A 20,801-nucleotide genomic window follows, 5' to 3' on the forward strand; every position below is an offset into this window, starting at 1 on the left:
ACTACTGCACATAATGACAGGTTGTGTGCATGATAAATTAAACTTTTTCCAAAAGTAGTTCACCAAAGGTACATTTTAAAGATAGAAATTGAGAAACAGCTGGAATCCTTCATTTCAGGACTTGGAGGTGAATGTCTTAGCTTTTCTTACCCAGTTGATTTAAAGAAAGAAACTATGAGGCATGTATCTACTTCAAAATAAATATTCTTTTGAAAATTGTGGTTCCCCTGCAGTATTCCCATGCCAACAAATTTGGGACTAGGTGAACAGTCCTATCCATCAAGCTTTGCAAAGTAAAGAGCTATTATATTGCTGGAGCAATGTTTAAACAAAGCCCACAATTTGCTGTTTTGTTGGGCAGGGGAGGAGGGGGAAGGGCATGAAAATATGCATTTGATTTGGGTGTCTTTATTGTTGCTACATCCAATATATTTTGGTCTTTTAATAGTCTAAATTCTGTGGTTCAGGAGATTTGGCTTCAAATCACAGCTCTGCTGCAGATGTCATTGTGTGACCTTGAGAAGATCCACTTGAACTCTTTTCTCTTCGTCTGTGAAGCAGCAACAACACTCCTGCCCTCCTTCTTTAGGGCAACAGGAGCAAAAGTATTCCTTTATTATTAATTATCTCTGTAGACAACTGCAATCATGCTGAGAAACTAAAATAGAAAGGGAAAGAAACAGCAGTTACATAATCTTACCATACACACACACACACACACACACACACATATATATGTATACAGATTAAGTAATGTATATTTGTTAATATGAGAGAGTTTTTGGAGAGGGATTTTTTTGTTTTATTGTTTGTTCTTCAGGGATAGGATTGTGAATGACTCTGTAGGATAAATGTACCTTGAAAATTATAATTTTTATGCAGTTTTATCAGAAGCTGACATACAATATCATAGTTCTAGTACAAGTTTCACCTTCTAGCATTCTGCATTATATTACTTCTTCGTATCAGAAATCCTAAAAAACACCTGAACATGTTTTTAACTCACAATACTTGCAAGATGGCTGCTAACAGTTAAGATACAAGCACATACATTTATGATCTCAGTCACTGAACAAAGCCCAAACTGTAGCAAAAAAGACAGGGGGAAAAAACAGTAGTTTATCAAGGGAAAGAAAGCAACATAATCTTCTGCAGAGGTAACAAAACACAGCACCAGGAACATGAATATCAATATACCAGAAGATATGGGAGTTTTCAAGCAGGAAAGTTACCAGTTTTCCTTGTTTACTTATAGAAGCAGGAACTGTATTTAAAAAGGAAAAAAAAAAAAAGGCAAAAGAAAATAGAAATTAAATTAACATGGATTAGATCCCTAGATGTCTTTATTTATTATTATTTCTCTGGCATTTTCAAGGGCCCTATCACAATCTAGAAGCCTAAGCAAGTGCAACAATGACATTCAAACTCATGGCATGTGGATAGCCTCTTACTCCCACAGGCTCACCATGCATCCTAATACAACCTGCCTATTTTCGAAAACAAACTTCCTGGGGGTGATTTCTGACTCGGTTCTTGGCATACTCCTGCTGCTGGCAACTGAAAAGACATGTATTTTTGATTGTGTAGGCCACCCAAGGTTTGATGTTTATGTTTGCAAAATGCTCTGCAGAATTATGGGCTTTTGAATAGTACAGAGTTTCTCCTTGTGACATTGTTTTTGTTTTAGATGAAAAGATGTTGAATTGTGGGGAAAAAAATCCTTTTTTTCCTTTAATAAAAGACTGAATAACTAATTCCCTAAGAACCACTGACATCCTTCCCTGATTTATGTCTCTTTGTAGACAATAGAGTGCTTGGGGAAGTATATGATTTCCAGTTGACTGTTACTGGTAGTTTACTTCTGAGACATTTGCCATCCCAGTTAACACTAACTCACAGAACTGCAAAGCAGGGGCAAGTATCTGACCCTTCCAATCAGCTGACTACAGCCTATGTGTATATATACTGTTAGTAGTATATATACTGCTGACATCCAGTGTGCGTATATATATATATATATATAACTGACATCCGGCTTGCATTCAAATTCTGATGGAAACCAGCACATATCAATGGCTGTGGATTTGCTGTTTATCTTACTCCATCTGCTGGGACATGCAGCTCTTTGCAGAAGCGTAGCAGAGGACAGAAATTTCAGATGTACTTATGACACCTGCGTATACTCCTCTACTTGCAAAGCAAAGCCAAACAAGACCAACAAGAATTTGAGAACAAGAGTTCTCATGAACCAGTTAGTCAGCAGAGCAGTGCTGCTGCTGCTGCTCCATGCCCTGAAATTCCAGTGGGAATCAAGGCAAGCACAGGGACATTGACGGACAGGAAGAAAATGAGGCAAATAGGTGTTAAAATGGAAAAAAAAAATATAGGCTAATGCTTTGTAAGCTTCCAGAAGCAGAAGACAAACATTCAGCTCCAATTCCTACTTGGAAAGTGAATCAAAAGATAGCACGCATGTAGAAACAAAGCCATCCAGTAGGCATAGCAAATGAAAACAAAATGCCACATACTCAGTATTTGACAGTGGCAACCATGTTCCCAGTTGTTCAGATTGATCATCATGTTGTGAATGATGAAATGGTACAGAGAGAGATTGCCTGTGCTCCTCTTCCCTCTGTCCTCCTACCCTTTCCCAAATAATGGCAAAAGATAGCCAATGCAGAAGACACAAAAGAATAATTTCAGAAGTAGCACCTTTCCACCAGCTTGCACGTGATATATGTGATATGAAACAGATTTTGTCTTTCAGCATAAACTTTCAAATATGATGGGAGAAAAGTCACTGCTTCCATTTAGCAGTCAGAAAGCTGACCCTGAAGTCCCATGTTCTGAAGCCCACAACCTGTACATTCTGCATCAGTACTCCTCACCAGCACTTTTGAAAAGCTGACAGGAAATGAGAAGCATTAGGAGCCTTATCTGTTTCTAATGCTGGAAATAAAGACCCTCTTTGCACACAACAATATTTTATGCTCACACACCTACTGTGCAACAACTTAGGCAGCAAACGTCTAGCACCATCAGTGTGGCTTCTTCTAAACGGATACCTAAAGTACCATCAAGTACTGATGTTGTCCAGGAGTTGTTCCCTTCTGCTGTAGCAAATGTAGAAGCTGCTCCAAGCCAATATTATTTACTGTCTTCACACAACGGCACAAGTATTCTCAAACCTAGTATTAGCACTTTTTATAAATAGTTTTCATATTCTACCTTCTTATCAGTATTGCAGGAATTCTCCACATATGGAGAATTTCCACACTCCAAACAGGAGTTTTGGGTGGAGTACTCAGATGATTAATATAATCAGAAAACCACAGTCAAACAAGTAGTTTCGTAAGTCTATTGAACTGGTGTTCTCCTACAGACTCTAAAAGAGTCCTCATAATCCAAAAGGACTAAGTAAAATACGATATTAGAAAGATTATATAAATTACAGAAGTCAGTGAAAATGTATCTCAAAATGTCTAACCTACAAAAATGTATCTCAAAATGTCTAACCTACAAATTTACCTACTAGGGAAATACTCCACTCAATTTCACATGCATCGCTTAGATGTTACCATGTCCTACTTTGAAACCTGTGTTTCTCTCAGTTCAGAAAGCAACCAGGCCAGCTGGTCAAGGATTGTCTAATGAGCCCCAAGTTTATTACTCACTTGACATCCATTTTCCTTATCTCAGACTTGGAGGGCATCAGGGAAGGTTCAGTTTGTTTGTACGTCTTACCACCACTAAGTTCTGATGACGCCACAGAAATTAAAAACCTGGAAGACAGAATGAAAAATGCTGTGAGCACAATGGTACAAATTGCCAGGCAACATTTGCCATTTCAGTTTGATGGCATAAACTGGGCATCAAATGTGTTGGTTAGTACAGCTACCAGAAATTTGCGGGGAAAAAACAAAAACAAAGAAAAAAATTGCTTTTTTCCAAATTGCCTGTGTACTATGTCTCCTTATAAAATTTTGATGCTTTGCCACTGTTACCAAAAGAAAGAATAATGCATTAAAAGATGGTCCTGGTATCACCCATGTTTGGGCATCTGTCATTCCAACATCTGATGTCAGGGGTAAGTAAGAGTCGTCTGCTTTTATGAGGATTTGGGGTCCTCCTAGCCAGACGTGGGATGTGTTACCAATCTGAACCAACAGGCTGCCAAAGCCAGAATTTGAGAACAGAAGCATGCACTTGCACTCTTGGAATGCAGTACAGGCCTCAAAAAGTGGCCTAAAAATGAAAGTATCTATGTAACTACGTTGTCACACACTTTATTACTGTGACAGAGATTGAAAAAACAAAAAGGCACACTTGCCCTTAGCCCTTAGTTTACTCTAGAGAAAGGCCAGGCCTGGGAAAAGCAGCATGAGTTTTATTTCATGGGTACTGCCATACTGCAGGAGTCAGAGATGAACTGAGAAACCAGGTATGCTTGAGACGCTGTGCTGAGCAGACTGCAAGAATTTACATGGCCCCTGCCACAGGCAAATCAGCTCATTCCATATTATCAGGTGGTTACTTTTAGCAGCAGCAGTGTCACTGCTGCAGTTACAGAAGTGCATCGTGGCACAAGTCACGCTGCCTGAGAGATAGTGGCACAGCATATGCAGCTCTCACAGCAGCAACCTGCAAAGCCCCTCTGATGAATTATACCCCAAGGGGGTATTGTGAAAAACACCAATCACTTGTTTTTGCAATTATAAAAGTTTAATAGTAGTAATATAATCAGAATAATAAAGTTTGAAGTATACACCCTATATTTAGGTCTAAATGGTGGAATGGTTGAGCAAGGCACTGAAGAACTTTTATTGCTGAGGAGTAATGCATCTGCAACAGTTTTGAGACTCTAGTCGAGCTATAGATGAATTATATACAGCAAGTCTGAGAAAAAATGTCACTAAAAAACCTAAAGAAAAACTTTGTTACTTGGAATGTGATCAAATACTGGAAAAGGCTGGCCAGAGCAGTGGTAAAATCTTCATCTTGAAGGTGCTCATGACTGAGCTGGACACGTTTCTCAGCAACCTGCTGTAGTTGATCCTTATTTAATAGTAAGCCTGGATTCAGGTCTCTCGATGGTTTTCTAACCTCAACCCTTCTGTGATTCTATGAAATTGCCACATCTTACTGTCACAAGACAAGACATTGAGGATGTAAGAGATAACTTTCAGTCTGCAACATTATACAAATTTCAGGCAGCCCTGAAGTCATTAAGGCACTAAGCAGGTGCTAATTTACACGAGGAGACTGAAGTTCTCATAGCCACTCCAGATCAAGAAGACAGAAAGGGAGCTATTAGGCTGCTCAGATGTTCTTCCCTGTGTTCCAGACCCTGGGTGTGATTCCATGCCACAAAATTCTCCACTCTGTGCACCTTCATTAAATACTGAATTTAGGACCAGTTTAAAAATGCTTTGAGATAAGATTTTTGCTGTCACAAAGACTGCTTTTAGATCATTCTGGCAGACTTGGACAAGACTCCCATGTCAGAAAACAGGATAGCAACAAAGCATACATAATTTTCTACTGGGAGGTCATCTAGGACATTCTAGCTAAAATTCTTCTGCTGGCTAGCACTAAGAGTCACGTGTCTGTCCTGTTCTCTTTGACTGATCAATTTAACATCAGCACCTGTAATCTGTGTGCTTTTACTGCAGCACTAAAAGGATTTCCCTGGCTTTGCTTTCCTGTAATTCTATGCCCAGAGGCAATTCAATTCCTGCTTGGTACTGCACAAGATGACTCACTCTTTTCTTTAAAGAATTCCATTACCAGCAAGCAATGACTCATCACGACCAGATTAGCACTGCCAAGGTATTGAGACTGTGGCCATTTCCCATGCAGCTTGAAATTCTGCATGCTCACAATGCTTTGGGAAAGATTGCTTGCATCTGCTGAACCAGTGGTTTTCACTTTGCAGCAAGCATGCACTTGCACTCTTCAACGTGTTACAAGTCCCACATAAAAACACTCCAACAAATAGTTTCCCAGGACAGATATAAACGTTTGGCAGACACCTGTATGGAGCTCTTTGGAGATAGCAAAATTATTGTTGGCAAAATTGAAGTTCTTGAAACAGCCTACTTTTCACTTGGTCTAGCTGAAAAGCAGTGAGAAGGTAATTCCTTCCCCACAGTGTATATTTCTGTTCAATTTGGTACCCAGATAATCCCAGAAAAAGAGTGTTATACTGGAAGGTGTTCCACTGGTGATTTTTAAATCTTGCCTTCCAGATCGAAATTATCAACTTCACTGCTTCTTTCCATGCCCTCCAGTTAGAAGTAAAACATTTTATACCACATTATTGCATATGTAATGTAAACAGTTTGGATAGAATTTGAAGGGGAAAAAAACCTAGAAGTCAGCCCCAAGGCAAGGACACTGAGTTGGCCCTCACTCATTGCAGAGCTGGGACCATGCATGAGGACAGGTGGGGTACTGTGCCTTCAGGGTATCACCAGGATGGGGGATAGCATGGACCTGGCCACGTGTCCCTCCTGACAGGCATGGTATGAGGGAAGAAAGCATAAAGCTCTCAGTATGCATCACTTCCTTCACCTGCTGCTTCTCCCCAGCAGCTAAAAGTCAGCAAAGCTGAGCCCTGCCCACACATTTACACGTGTGAAGAAAACCTTGGTTCTTCATCTCCTTTGATCTTCATCTTCTGCAATCTTCATCTACTGCATCACTTGACTCCGTTCAGCTATAAATCCCTTTTGTGTGCCACAGTAATAAATCTGCTGAGAAGGTTTCCAGAAGCTAAAGAGAGGTCATTTGGAGACCATCTGACTGCAACATCCGTGTTCTGTACCCCAGAGCAGGTCTGAATGGCACGTTTCACTAAAGCAGACCCAGGATTTGACTGGTTGCTGACACAGACCACTGAATGGAATCATGACAAGTGATGTTTAGCATTATTGTTACCAGCAGAGCACCAGGGCACAAAATGCTTGGAAAAAAATGTTTGGGGGTTGTAATTCCACAAGTAACATGGTTATAGACTACTAGATGGCATTTAAGATGATTTTGTTGTTGCTGTGGTTAATTATCTCATATTGTGCCAAAACTATAGTTAGAGGCAACCAGATAATTCTGGAACGAGCTTACATGAATTAGGATATTAAAAGTGACTTTCTTAATGCCTTTTTCATCCAATACTGAAGTTGTAGGACTTAAACAGTTTCTTAGCATGGAGGATTCCTGGAATAATGCTGCTAGCAACACTGAGTAGCTAAACATGTTAGATTGACATAAGGAGTTCATCCACCCTTTTTAAAGAGACACAGATTAAAGAATAATGAGAATAACATGATTTTCCCAACAAGCATACAAAATGAGAATTTAGTTCCACCTTCAGTCCTAAATTGAGTGCTCAGGCAAGACCAAAGAGCAAAAGCAAGAGGGGCTTTGCAGCATTGCTTTTCCTTAAATGCAAAAGGACCCCTATGCTACAATTTCTTGTCATATCCCTCTGGTACTGATAAATTGCTTTTGCAGACTGTTTGACTTGCTGTACAAAATTGCTTTGCTTATTATATTAAGATGATGGGAAAACCAAATTAAAAAAAATTCTCTCCAATTTAATCTCTTTGCTGAACAGCTTCCTGCCATTATGCAAGTTTATCTTTCCAACAGATTAAGCAATGTTTTTAGGGTCATTTTTCTGCTTTACTCATGGTGGTGGAACAGAACATAACTCATATATGAATTTAAAGCACTATTTTTTCTGCTCCAAAGGAAAGAGAGCAGGGATTAGAGATCAAAACACCAGGAGTGCTTGCACACAAACTCTAGTCTAAGTGTCATCAGTGACAGAAGTTCAGAAAGAGCTAAGAATAAAATAACAATTTCTGAAAAGCCTAAATCATAATTGATCTATCATCTTCCTTCCCAGTAAAAAAAAAAAAAAAAAAAAAAAAAAAAAAAAAAAAAAAAAACTTGAAAAACTTCCTTCCCAGTAAAAAAAAAAAAAAAAAAAAAAAAAAACAAAACAAAACAAAAAAACTGAAAACCAACAGGAAACACCAAGTTGAAAAAGATCAAAACTTTCTGAACACTTAATTTGGTGTCTGTGAGTGTTTTCTTATAAATGACAGTTTCTTAAATAAAGTCCATAGTGTGCTACACCAACTACAACAAGCTAGAGGAGACCTTAAACCATTTGTGTCAGACACAAGAGCACCACCATCACTAAACAATGGTACTTGTTTGGCTGTGTCTATCTTTCACTCTAACAGACAGGGCATCTCTCTCATACTCTGAGGCCCCATCACTGCTGAGAATGCTTAGCCACTGCAAACAGTATACTGAAAACCAAAATGAAACTAGAAAAAAAGAGGTGTATTTTCCACATCAGAATTAAATTGGTTGCAGTTTTAAAGCTGAAACCAAACAACTGCATCTTTTCATTTTCTCAGTCATTGCTGATAAAATTCCTACTGCTTTGGCTTGCAGAAAATTTAATTTATGAACTATGATCCCACAAAATGAAAGAGATTGATCCTGTCCCCCAAACCTTTTAATAAGTTGATCCAAACCAGATATGAATAGCTGCAGTCAAACACTGCAGAGAAAAAAATGACACATTTCCATGACAAATACCTTACAAAACAGCTGCAGCTTATTCCAGATATCAGGATTTGGGTGCAGTCAAACAAAGGTGAATGTTCAAGTACAGCTGGTCATAGGAAAATTGAGAAAGATCTGTAGACACCACCAGGATATCTCTTTTCCACCCCAGTACAAAAGCAGCCAGGATAAAGCTGGTGGCTAGACTGAAAATCTATTTATGGAGGCTGGTGCTGTTGATGAAATGGAGGCTAACTTTAACCTTTGGACATTTAATAAATAGGGATATGTTTTGATAGGCACTGAAGAATGTGTAAATACTCAGTATATGGACTGCAGACAAGATGGACTCATTATTCTATGATGCATAGAGATATGACATAACCAAAGCATGGGATTAACAGCAGAATCAGCCATCTGCAATATTTCCTCAGAAAATCTCCAAAATACTTCTATAATACACAGATCATAATCTGCCTTTCATTTTCTCCTGCTACGTCCAATACTGACAGAGTGTGCCTGTTAAAGTGTTAAAACAGGGAGATGGATTTCACAACTTAATTGCAGGTACTACTAGTTTAATGTAGCTATGACAGCTATCACACAGGAACCAGGCCACTGCTTGTCACCTGCAGTTCAGCCACTTGACAACTAAGATTTTTGTTTGGTTAAATGTCATTTCGCATTAACATGTAAAGCTTGAAAGAAATTAACTCTATTAATAAATTTATAAGCTCAGCAAGAGAAGCAACTGTATTAAAAATAGGTTGGGAGAGCTGGCTTCACCCAGGCTGTCAGAGCTTCCAGAAAGTAAACCTGAAGGACAATGCCTGAAGTCTTCAGTGACAGCAAATTGGATTAAAATCATATAGCTAATGGCATTACGGTCAAGTCACAGTGTGATATGTAATTGAAAAGGCCTGTTGGTGAATCTGGCAGTGCTTTTAAGGCCCTTGAGGACCCTTTAGCTATTTGTATTAGTCAGACCTGGTGCACATACACCTGTCATGGCACAATTGTCCCCTCTTGTCTTTCTTGTTTCTAAGCAGAAGTGTTTTAGAAAGGCTGACAATAACACAAAATATCGTGTGTTACAAGCCATTGTTCATCTCTGAAACACACCTCACTGAAGTCACTGAAAATGTATGTTTTTCCATAGACTTTGAGGTAAGTCATTCATTAATTTCCAAGGTATAACAAGTGTCAACCATCAGCTGATTAAGTCATCCTCTTAATTCATGATTGCAGACTATCCAAAAGCTTACAATGGAAGTTTGAGCTTGTTCCTGCCAGGCAGTAGTGTGCAATATCTTCCTACTTAGAACAGAAAAGCTTTGCCATGGTCTTCCTCAAGAGAAACAGAATTTGTTCTCAGATATCATGTATGTTCCTGCCCAGCAGATCTTATTCTATTTCAACAAATGGAACTGGGTACTACATGTATTCCTTAGCAAATTCCATACCTCTTTTCAATTTAAGAGAAAATAATAACATAAGAGAAAATAATCTATAGGACTACAGATCTCTTGTGACCTTTTAAATTGTCAGTCTTAGAGATTAGACTTTTCCTTCAGTAGTAGATGCATGCTAATAATTATCTATCCTACTTTTTTTTTAATTGACAATATTCATTTTCAATTCACTTTCTTTTCCTCTTACAAGTCCTCTGGATTTTCTTTTGAATATCCCATCTTGCTTCTTTTTCTAATGATGCTTTAAAAAAAAGCTCTATGGAATCTAGAGATTATTAATTATGATTTATTCCCTTTTGTCATAGATTGTCACAGAGCTATCTTAATTCATGACATTCTCTGACTCCAGGCTATTTGAACAGTAAGAAATCATATTTCATTTAAGACCTGGGAACTGGCATGTCAATTTTCACTAAAATATATTTATAGCTCATATTTCAGAAATATGGTATTTTTATAATCAATGATTGTGCCATATTAATTAGTTTCAAAAATTTTATCATTGAACAGGAGGCTGAATAGCCAATGAAAGGAACTAATTTAATTCTGCTGTTTTCAGGCTGGATTGATTTAGGTGTGCATCTTAAGTCTTTTCAGACAAGCCAGCTTAAATTTAATAATGAAATTCACTGTACTGTCTTTGGTCATTTGTTCAAAATTATCAAAAATGGCTGAAAATTTATTTGTTCTCTAAAGAGTAGTTTCTCTAATAAGGGGAAGAAATGAAATACAGCTGAAAATACTACTTTTTAAAATTTTTTTAACCATTTTTTGCAAATTGCTGATAAAATTATGGCCTGCTACCAAGCCAGGGGTTTAGATACATTATAGAAAACTGCCAACATGACAGCAAGATTTTGACTCCACTTGAAAACATTTAAAATATTATGACAGCGCAACACTGAACAAGTTGTCCCAGTCAAGTTAGTTTAGGTGCAAAACATAGACAGCAGTGGACTAGAGCTGGCTTCAGCCCATGTGTCTCACCTTGGTGAGACGGGGAACAGGCAGCATCAGGGTGGGGAGCATGTTACAGAGAATACTAGCTGAACCACCTTGGTATTTTTCATAGAGCTGTGTACTGAAGAAGTGTGTTATTGCTAACTGTACCCTACATTTTGGTGTAAATGAAAACTCCAGGGTAACATCAGGTATGTTCAAATAAACAAATTTTGTGTTAAACATTACACTCTCCATGGATGGACTATCTGTCCATACTGTATAGTCACACTGATATAACTCATATCCATGTATCCAGAGACCTGAGAGTCCAGATGTAAATGATGGAACAGTGGAAAGAAAAAAACCCTTTTTCTCAACATGTTTAAAAAGCAAATAAGATACTAAAATGAAAAAAAAAAATTTAAAAAGTCACTTTTAGTCATCTGTTTGCTGAGAAACAAAGAAAAGGACAGATGGTGAATGGAAGAATGTGCTCTTGTATCTTTAAGGTTTCTCATGAAGTATTTTAGTGGAGGTTACTGCTCTTCCTTGCTAGGCAAGAAGTTACTTAAAACCCTAGTCTAGCATGAACTGTTTACTTGGTACTAGGAAGGAATTTACAAGAAAAAGGTGGAGAAGAAAAAAGATTTTACAGATTTCATCAGGTTTAAAGTGTTCAGAATTCATTTTAAAGAACCATTTTCCATGACTGGGTGGATAGTGCACCATATAGTGTGGACATCCCAACAAGAGATTGCATTCTGTCTGCTTGATTTAATCATGTGATCAAAGAAGCGGAAGATACTTTAAAAATTCCACAATTTTTTGGCATAAGTGCCTTGAAAAGCAGAGGGAATGTTTCTGCATGAGTTGAAAAACAACAGCAGCATCCATAGCTGTTCAGCCAGTAAATATGAGGCAGGCAACCCTTCAAAGAGTGAAATAGCATAACCTTGAGATCTGAGATTGAAATATGGAAAACTACCAAATATTGCTGAGGGCTTTGCAGAAGGAAACTGAGAGAAGGGAATGTAATTTTTCATAGATATTAAAGAAATGCAACCAAAAGAGATGTGAAAGGTAAAAAAAAACCTAACACAAGAGTAAAGCTGCAGGAACAACTCAAATATATACTGTTTGTCTCACTGCCAGATAGGAGCCATTTAGACCAGACTTTTCAATCTTAACCTCACAAGCAGATGAAGTAGACTGCAGATCCATGTTACCTAAGGTGGGAAATGGGCAATGTAATTTTCACAGTTCTTTTTTGCCCTGTTTTTTCACCAGACCCATCTCAGACAGAGGTCAGGAGTGCTCTCCCAGGGAAAGGACTCTAAAGACAGACTGAAGTGATACTAGCAGCTGGGATTTTAGGAGCCAGTCCATGGCTCTCTCACTGTCTCTGAACTGTAGCACCAGGAAGAGCAATGCTTTGACACTCCTTTTGCTAAGGAATTACTGACATAGGGATCTTCCCATTTTCTTGCAGCACCACATATACACTAGAAATGGGAGGGGAAGTGCTGAATGGCAGCACGTTGGTAGATAAGTGGATAAAGACAAGCAGTTCAGCAGAAAACAGGAAAACGGCCACAGTCACTACTGGCAGAAGGACCTGAGGAAATAGGCTTGAAATGTGAGTATAGAGCTGGCAGCCCCTTTCATAGGCAGGAGTGCCAGGTTGCAGCTACCAGAGATGCCCTGGGCCCAGTGTCATGCCCAGAATCCTGTTTGCCATGGAAGCAGACAGCTCTGCACTTCCCTCCTGCACAGTGGCAAGGCATAAGAGGGACATTTCTGCCCCAGTGATTAGAATGTGGGAAGAATTTGGGTTGTTTTTAAGACATACTAGGAAAATACAGCTTTTGAATTTCTATCTTTATTTCTTCATGATTTATTGTTTAATTAGTAACCTTCAGACTTGAACAGTAAAAACTTCAGAGCATAGTTTCTGGATGTGCTTGGCCTCAGCACTGGTTTGTTGCAAAGAAGGAAAGAAAGAAGAGCTTGTGTTCAAAGGAGTGCAATGTCTGGCAGGGAGCCTGCACGGGAATCTCCACAGTGTCACCTTGAAACATTTCCTGTTCCTTAACAGTAGCTAAGTGATCACTGGATGTATGTAAACAAGGAATCTAACAAGAATTGAGAGGAGCCAGACAGAGCATGTGCGGCTGTTTGTGCCGTTAATTATGAATATGAATGAATGCTTCACTTCTTTATGATACTGCAGAAGTAACACTCTGCTGCTCTCCTCCACTCTGTGTGACAGAAGACAAATATAAGTAACTTTCACAAATGGCCTGGAAATAAAATGCCCACCAAGAAATGAGAGCACATTTAAGGCTATTCACACTGACATTTAGCACAGGAAGGCGTGAAAAACTATTATGTTTTTATTTTCCGTTCTACCGCCTAGGGACCAAAGAGAGTACCAGAAGGATGTCACAACTTTAAAAATTCTTTAATTAAGCAGAAGCCCCCATGAAATCCACTACCTTGTATTAAAAGTGCTGACATTTCCTTACTTTCATTCCTCTTTTGAAGGACAGAAATAGTCTTGTTCTGTTAATCTGAGAAATTATTTTAGCTCTGAATTGTACTCTAACCAATATAAATAGAATAAAGCTGACACAGAGAAAGGGCCTAATCAAGTATAAAACTGGAGGAGAAGCACTTCACAGCAGATATTTCAGGAAGATGACACCACCAGAAAATTTCTGCATGTTGTCAGGCTCTGTTGATCTCTTCCTGGCCTTCCATGGCCTGAAAACACTGCTTTCCAAATTTCTGATGTTTGTGCAATGTCTGGATGAACATGAATGGACACATAAACAGACTAATTTCGTTAGAGTGTCCACATGATATCACTTTGTGGTACAAAAAAAGGGAAGACAGAGCAGCAGGCAGGAGTGGCAGTGCATCTTCTACCCCTCAAGTGGCCATGCTCATTCTCTCACATCAGCCAGTGGGAAGCAGTCATCTTCTCACCCTGAAGAACCAGTAAAACAGGCAAATTTAAGCCCTCTGCATCTCCCAAGTACTCTGTTTTCAGTCCATCACGCTCTAGACTGACTGCAGTTAATCCCATTCATGAGCAGAGATGAGGTTCTGATGATAGACACATTGGCTAACTTCACTAAAATCTATGCATATCAGGAAGAGGTCCTGAAACCACCTGCATTGACTAACAGAGCAATTTCATTTAAAAATGTTTCATTTTCAGATGCAACCTTCTCTGAGCCTCTCTCTTTACAGTTTGGGATCTTCTGAACATCTCAGGGCCCATCTGATGGAGAGCCAATTGCCCAAGAGAGCAGGAGTGAAGGTACAGTAGCTGACATGCTGTTACTTCTCAGCCAGAAGCATGCAGTTATCTTACTTGAGTAGTTCTCAGGTAACTACAAAAATACTGCTTTATTTGGAGATAATGTGCAGCCAAAAGAAAACTGACTCCATCAGGAGCAACTACTGGAGCCCAGCCCAGTGCCCTGGGCCTGTGCCTAGGCTGAGGAACATGGTTGTTTCTTTCTCATTTTCATGTTCCGCCAGTATCGAATGGGAGCATGTACCCCAGAGTCACACCCACAGACACAGAGGACGGCAGTCCTGCATGCTGACACTGACGCACGGGACTCGCACACGCAGAGGCACAGACAGACAAGCCCCCTCCTTCTTGTGGGCTTTTCCCTCAGGCACCCCAAAATCATAGGTCTTCCCACACAGAAGCCCGGACCTGAGGCCCCTCTACTTTCCAGCTGTTTAAGATTGAAGATTGTCAATTAATGACACCACACAGACACACCCCACAGACGTGCACACTCATTCACACTCCTGGGGAAGGTACAAACACTCACTCAGCAGCTGGCAGTAGGTACACGTGTTGTGACCTGTAGTCCCACTCGAGTCACTGGTACTCAACCCTTTAGTTACAGTGGTCTCCCAGTAGCTGGTTTTCGGGACAGATGAGTCTCCCTGCATCTGGTTGAGAATGGAGGGCCATGGCATGGTATCTTGGTGTCTTGGTCCTCCTGTGGCTCTTCTTGCCCACAGATGGGATTGGGTGTGGAGAGTAGGCTGTCAGGACCCACACTAAGGATAGCAGCTGTGATGATGGGGAGCTCAATTCTGCTGTATCCAGCAGGGCTGCTGGAGAGAGCTGGGCAGGGAGCAGAAATACTCCCTTGGGAGTCTGCAGGTTTTCTTTACCTTTACTTGATCCATATGGTGTTGTTGCTTTCCCAACACCCATCATTTATTAGCAGCTTCTTTAAACAAGTGCTCTCCTTTTGCTATTTCTTATTTCTGCCATTTTTCATGTGTCTGTTTTCATGGCAGGTCACGACTGGCTATCAACCTGCACAGATGCATTGGTATGTCACATATACAGAACTCACAGCACATTATACTCTTGTCCCTGGTCTGTGATCTTCAGCAGAATAATGTTGCAGCACAGCTGAGCCATCCTGTGTAGAGTTCTGTGGATGTGACTATATCTTCTGCAGGGCTTTAAACACCCTGTTCACTGGGAAGGGAATGAGGGAAGGAAGGAGAAAGAGGAGTTCAAAGACACAAAATTCTGTAGTGCCTAGGCTATAGTAATTCAGTGGAAACCCCACCTAAGAAGAAAGGCAGAAATACTTCAAGAACAGTCAACCCAGAAATGCTTGGATTTTGCAAATAATTTTAGTTGTAGTAAAGAACAGAGGTAAAATTAAAATATTAAGAGTTTCCAAAAGCTGGAAATGGCATTTGCAGGTCCGCGTACTTAGAGACAGATAGATGCAGTTCTGTGTAAACAAGGCCTCTGTGCTCATGTGTATGTGCATGCTTCATTTCCAGTGTGCCTGTCCATCCTCCTTTGCACTTATCTGATTCCAGCAGCTGCAGTGAGCCCCTGGTGACCCCATTCCCACCTTTCCAATACCTGCTGCAAGATGCTAACAGTGTGGACAGTGTACCACAGACAGACCAGGTGAGTGAGCCAAGGCTGCATGGGGAGCCAGTGGGGAGGCAAAGGCCTGAACACAGGTTGCTGTTCCTCTGTCCCCATGCAGAACACCCCACATTCTCAGCCTGCCTTCAGGAACACACGGATATTTCTAAAAAGTGTTTAAGAAAATTAGCTTCTTCTTCTGGCTGTTTACTTGTACTTTCAGCTTGGAAAACAGGCATGCTGGTTAACATGGAATTGAGAGCTGAACCTGCCTCCAGACTCTCTAGAACTTCACACCCAGTGCTGTCAAAGCCAGGATATTTCCAGCACAAAGAAACTGTGTATTGCAAAGAAACAAAGTAGTGCTGCTTGTTCTCTTTCCTCTATGTGTGACCCTCTTTCAGAACACTGCCATTGCTACTAAATTAGACTGTCAGCTTTGCAAGCAATGTGCAGACCTGTGAACTGAGACCTCTCAGGTTTGCCCTCTCTGAACTTTCCTTGACCTGTCTGTAGCTTTATGTTGCTTCTCTTGGCTGTGGCAGCAATTCCTCTGGCTGATCAGGTGCCTGTGCCTGTTCTGTTTTACTTTTGCTTCTCCTGGTGTGGTACGACCATGGTTTTGCATAGACAGCAATGACAAGCTGCTGCTCCATGTGCAATGAGATTTATACAGCAGCAACTGGATGACAAAGGGCTGACAAACCCAGGCCTGGCAGGACAGCAGAGGCCTTGGGAAGGACACAGGATGTGGCACAGAGGAGCACAGCAGCAAACACATTGCCCAAGGTCAGCTGAAGTGTGGACCTGGAGCTGGACAAACTGGGTTCAGGGGTCATGGACAGAACAGAGAGAGGACATACACACTGACATGGCCCAGGGTGTGTTTAATTTGGATGTAACTTGGAGCTGTAGACCTGTGTAGGAAGAGAGCAGTATCTCATCAACATACACAGATTATCCCAAGTGATCCTAAAGGGAACAAAGATGAATTCATAACATGAACATTCTTCCTGGCAAAGGACTGTTGGATGCTGAAAGCTCCCAATAACATTCCCCTGTGATGTCCACCAGTATGGAATTTCTAGAATACAAGGGACCAGTAGAAGGGTCAGCACAGAATCAAGGAAAGGAGTTAAATGAAGCAGAGACTCTGTGTGTGTGTCTGTGTGTCTGTGACAATTTCAGAGCAGTACTCCAGCTATATTGCTATTCCTTCATTTTTGCAACAATTAGAGATTAAATAAAACTGAATAGTCTCTCAATATTTTAATGATACTAACAATAAAATTCTTGCTTTATTTCGTCCTTGATACACTTCCTTCTTAACCATAAACAATATTTTTAGTGTAACAATGGGCAACAGGAAATACAGAAGGTTTTTTTTCACATCCATGCACAATGAATTACAAGAGGCTGTGTGCTCCACCACAGCAAATGTAGGAAGAAATACAGAAGGTTTATTTTTTGTGTCCTACTACTATCACTGCTATTAATGCATTCTTTGCCTCTGAAGAGCAAAATACATCCAGATGATTCTGATACCTATTTTAAGTTTTTCTTCTGCATGATTTTTGAAAACTACAAAAAGGTGGGAGATAGAGCAGGTTGGGAGGGTTGGTTTCAATACCAGGGAAGTAAGTGCTTAGTTTTCTTCATGACAATTGGGGTTTTTTTAGTTTGTTAATGAGTATCAGTGTATGCATTAGAAAATCTCTCCATAGGATTTCAGAACCTTGTTGAGTGACAGTGGATATTCCCAGAGAGTAAACACCAGCTAAAAATGCATTTTAGTGTGAGAGTCAAGCCACAAGAATGACTTCAAGCTTCTTTTCCCTCCAATCTTCCACTTCCCTGAACTGCTCATAGTCCTGCAGTGAACTTCAGCCCTGCACAGTGCAATCTGCTTCCCCAGATGTGTCACTAAATAGATAGCAGTCCCTGTCAGAAAGTCCTCTGTGAAATGTGCTGTCAGAGAAAGTTTCCAAAAGCCCTGAGAATAAAAATGTCCCTTCTCAATGCGACTTTAAAAATCTTGACAGATGGCCGAGTTTTCCATCTTCCTTCCCTCCCTCCCACGTTTAGTTCAGAAGAGTACTGCCTACATGAATCCAAAGCACACTGTGAAATGTTCTTCAACTTGCCATTTGTGTTTCTGCCAGGAGGAAGCCAAAAACAGTGGAACCAGAATGCCAAAGGACTTCCTACCAACTGCGTGAGCCTCTCTCAACCTAGTGCAGCTATTTACATATCCCTGATCTTTCCTCACTATCCATCAGGGTTTAGAAGGTTTGCACCATGCCTCCAGGAAACTTCCAAGCAACGGCATAAGACTGAAGTAAGCTTAATAGCTGCTCTTACAGAGGAAGGCTTTGTCTTTTCCTTGATCTAACTCTGATAGATCTCCCCCATGAGAAAATGAATTGTCTCTGGGAAAGAATCATTAAGGTAATAAGCTCACATCCCCAGTGGCAGGTAATCAGCCCAGGGTGCAGAAGTGATGTAAGGAGGAGAGAACCTACTACACAGTTATTAATTGCAGAAATTCCACCTTCTTCCAAAGGACACCAAATATCGGGATCTCTGTAAGGGATAGCACACACAAAGCTGGTAATAACACAACTGCCAAAAAAAAAAAAAAAAAAAAAAAAAGATAATTTCACCTCAAACCCACAGCTTAGACACTTTTGTTTTGCCTGGCTCTTTGCTCTGCACTGCTAGCCTTCTGACTGTCAGCAGAGAATATAAGAGGTTTTTGAGCTTGGTCAAAAGCGTGATGAGAATAAATTTACATAAGGACCAGACTGTTTATTGGCTGATGGAATTACCCTTCCCTTTTGCTACATAGTCACACAACAAAGCAATGCTGAGACAGCGCAGTTAAACTACAACAAAAGGGAACAAAAGGAGGCAATGGAAATTCTTTTCGAAGTGGTACTGACAATTTTTAGGATATAGCCAAAATTTCCCCCTGGGATTTTCAACATCATGGGATAAAGACATACTTTGGCACCAATTTGTCCATTTAGCTATTCCTTCAGGAAATCACAGGAAAATGTTGACATGCTTTTGTTCACGAATCCCTCAGTAAATCTCCATGGATTACACTAATATCAAGTCCCACTAGGCCATTTGTGGTGTGCACTGCTGTTACATAACTTTGGTGTCACATCTTATAGCATCACAGCCACTCATGCTGCAGCATGAGGCAGTGTTGTGGCAGTGGTGATGTTGTTGATAATAAATCGAGCTGCTATCTGGGAGGCAATGATACCAGACAGGCCACTACTGCAGACAAATCTGACAGACACGTCATTTTGTCTGGATAATGACACAGAATTCCCATGTAGCACAAATTATCTATGGAAGAGATTGCCATGGCGTAAAATCACTCTGCCCCTCAGTCCTCGTTTCTGCATCTGTCTGATGCTGCCTTCCTTCTGCCAATATGTGTGTGTGTGTGTGTGTGTGTTATATTTATATATATATATATATTTATATATATATGTGCTCTTTCTATAGATCTAGTAGATCATGGTATGAATTCTGTAAGAATATCCAGTCTCTGCACAGCTCTGTGACATTCATAAGGGCCTAAAAGAGGATTTATCACAGCTAAAATCTAGGCAAAACAAAGGGCACTCTGGGTCATGAGAATTTAAAAAAAAAAAGGAAACAGCCATTCCAGCAGCCCATCCTGGTCTTCACATCAAATGGCTGGGCAGTGCCACCTTTTATCAGAATTGACAGCATCCTAGCAGTCGTACAATCAGGCAAACAAGCAAATGCGATGGGTCGTGTTTGAAAGTAAATATTCCCAGGGATATGTATTTGGCTGTCTCTAGGTACCTTAATCACCAGACAAGTTCCATAAATACTGTTATATCAACAATTTCTGCAATGCTCAGGCAGTTCTTTCTCCCTCTCTCTATATATGTGTATGTGTGTGTATGAAGGGTTATATGTCAGCTATTCCATCTCTAGTTTGTTTACTTTGCATTTAAATGTAGACATGCTTAAGTTGAAACTTTTTCTGGTTTTAGTTTTGTTGTGCAGAAACTCACTCAAGGTCCTTTAGAAGTGTGGCTGCAGCACAGTAAGGTGGACACTCTGGAAGTGATAAATAGCAAAGCACTGGGGAAGCAGTAGAAGCCCAAGAACTGCCTGCAGCAGACATCATTGCTGACCACAGAACTCATATCACTCATGAGATTTGTTTGCCTGAAGTAACCATGCACAAACTCTTCGTCTCATCCCACTCCAAAACCTGTTGTTTACAAACAGAAGTAAAAAACCATTCTGAGGTGACTATCCATGTTCTTTCAGACAGCACCACCAATGTGGTGAGCTATGCCCATGTGCCGCTAAGGCTGTGGGATGAGGGAAAACAGTGTCAGGTTGGCTGCTCAGCGCAGTCCCCATGTGATAATGCCAGTTTTTTGGAAACATGAATAGGCTTTTTTACTCCAACCTGCAGAGAAGCACAAGGCAACTCACAACGGGGAAAGTAATGGTAGGGTCCAGGTCTCCAAGTACAGTGCCACATGCCAAAAGCAGGCTCTGAAATGGCAGTGAGGTACTCACTTTATTATTTTCTCATCCTACTCTCTTCACCCAGTGCTGAAGAGCATTATCAGCCTGGCAGTGAGTTTAATGAGCAGAGCTGCTTCAAACAAAGTACGTTAAATCTATGCAAATATGTGTGAAGTGTTTGTATGTATAAACATATATATATATTTCTATTTGTACTTAAGAAAAATTGATTAAAACTGCAATAAACAGCAATGATATATCCTTGCACACTCATTGTTTAATTATGTGATGAGATTAATTTTTAAACTTTCCGGGCTTTATTGGACTGTTCTTGCTCT

At 40.3% G+C, this 20,801-nt stretch overlaps 1 protein-coding gene across 1 annotated transcript in view; it reads right to left on the bottom strand.

Moving 5' to 3' along the window:
• Positions 1–359: 359 nt before the first annotated feature.
• Positions 360–20,801, bottom strand: part of PCGF3 (polycomb group ring finger 3) — a 132,922-nt gene continuing 112,480 nt past the window's right edge. The window contains exons 11-12 of the transcript XR_005955447.1: positions 3,675–3,782; positions 360–658 (exon numbers count right to left, since the gene is read on the bottom strand). The gene's annotated coding sequence lies outside the window, so the exon portion shown is untranslated. The remainder of the gene's footprint in view (positions 659–3,674; positions 3,783–20,801) is intronic.

The sequence above is a fragment of the Pyrgilauda ruficollis genome, unplaced genomic scaffold (assembly GCF_017590135.1).
Source record: "Pyrgilauda ruficollis isolate IOZ18807 unplaced genomic scaffold, ASM1759013v1 scaffold106, whole genome shotgun sequence".
Classification (NCBI taxonomy): Eukaryota; Metazoa; Chordata; class Aves; order Passeriformes; family Passeridae; genus Pyrgilauda; species Pyrgilauda ruficollis.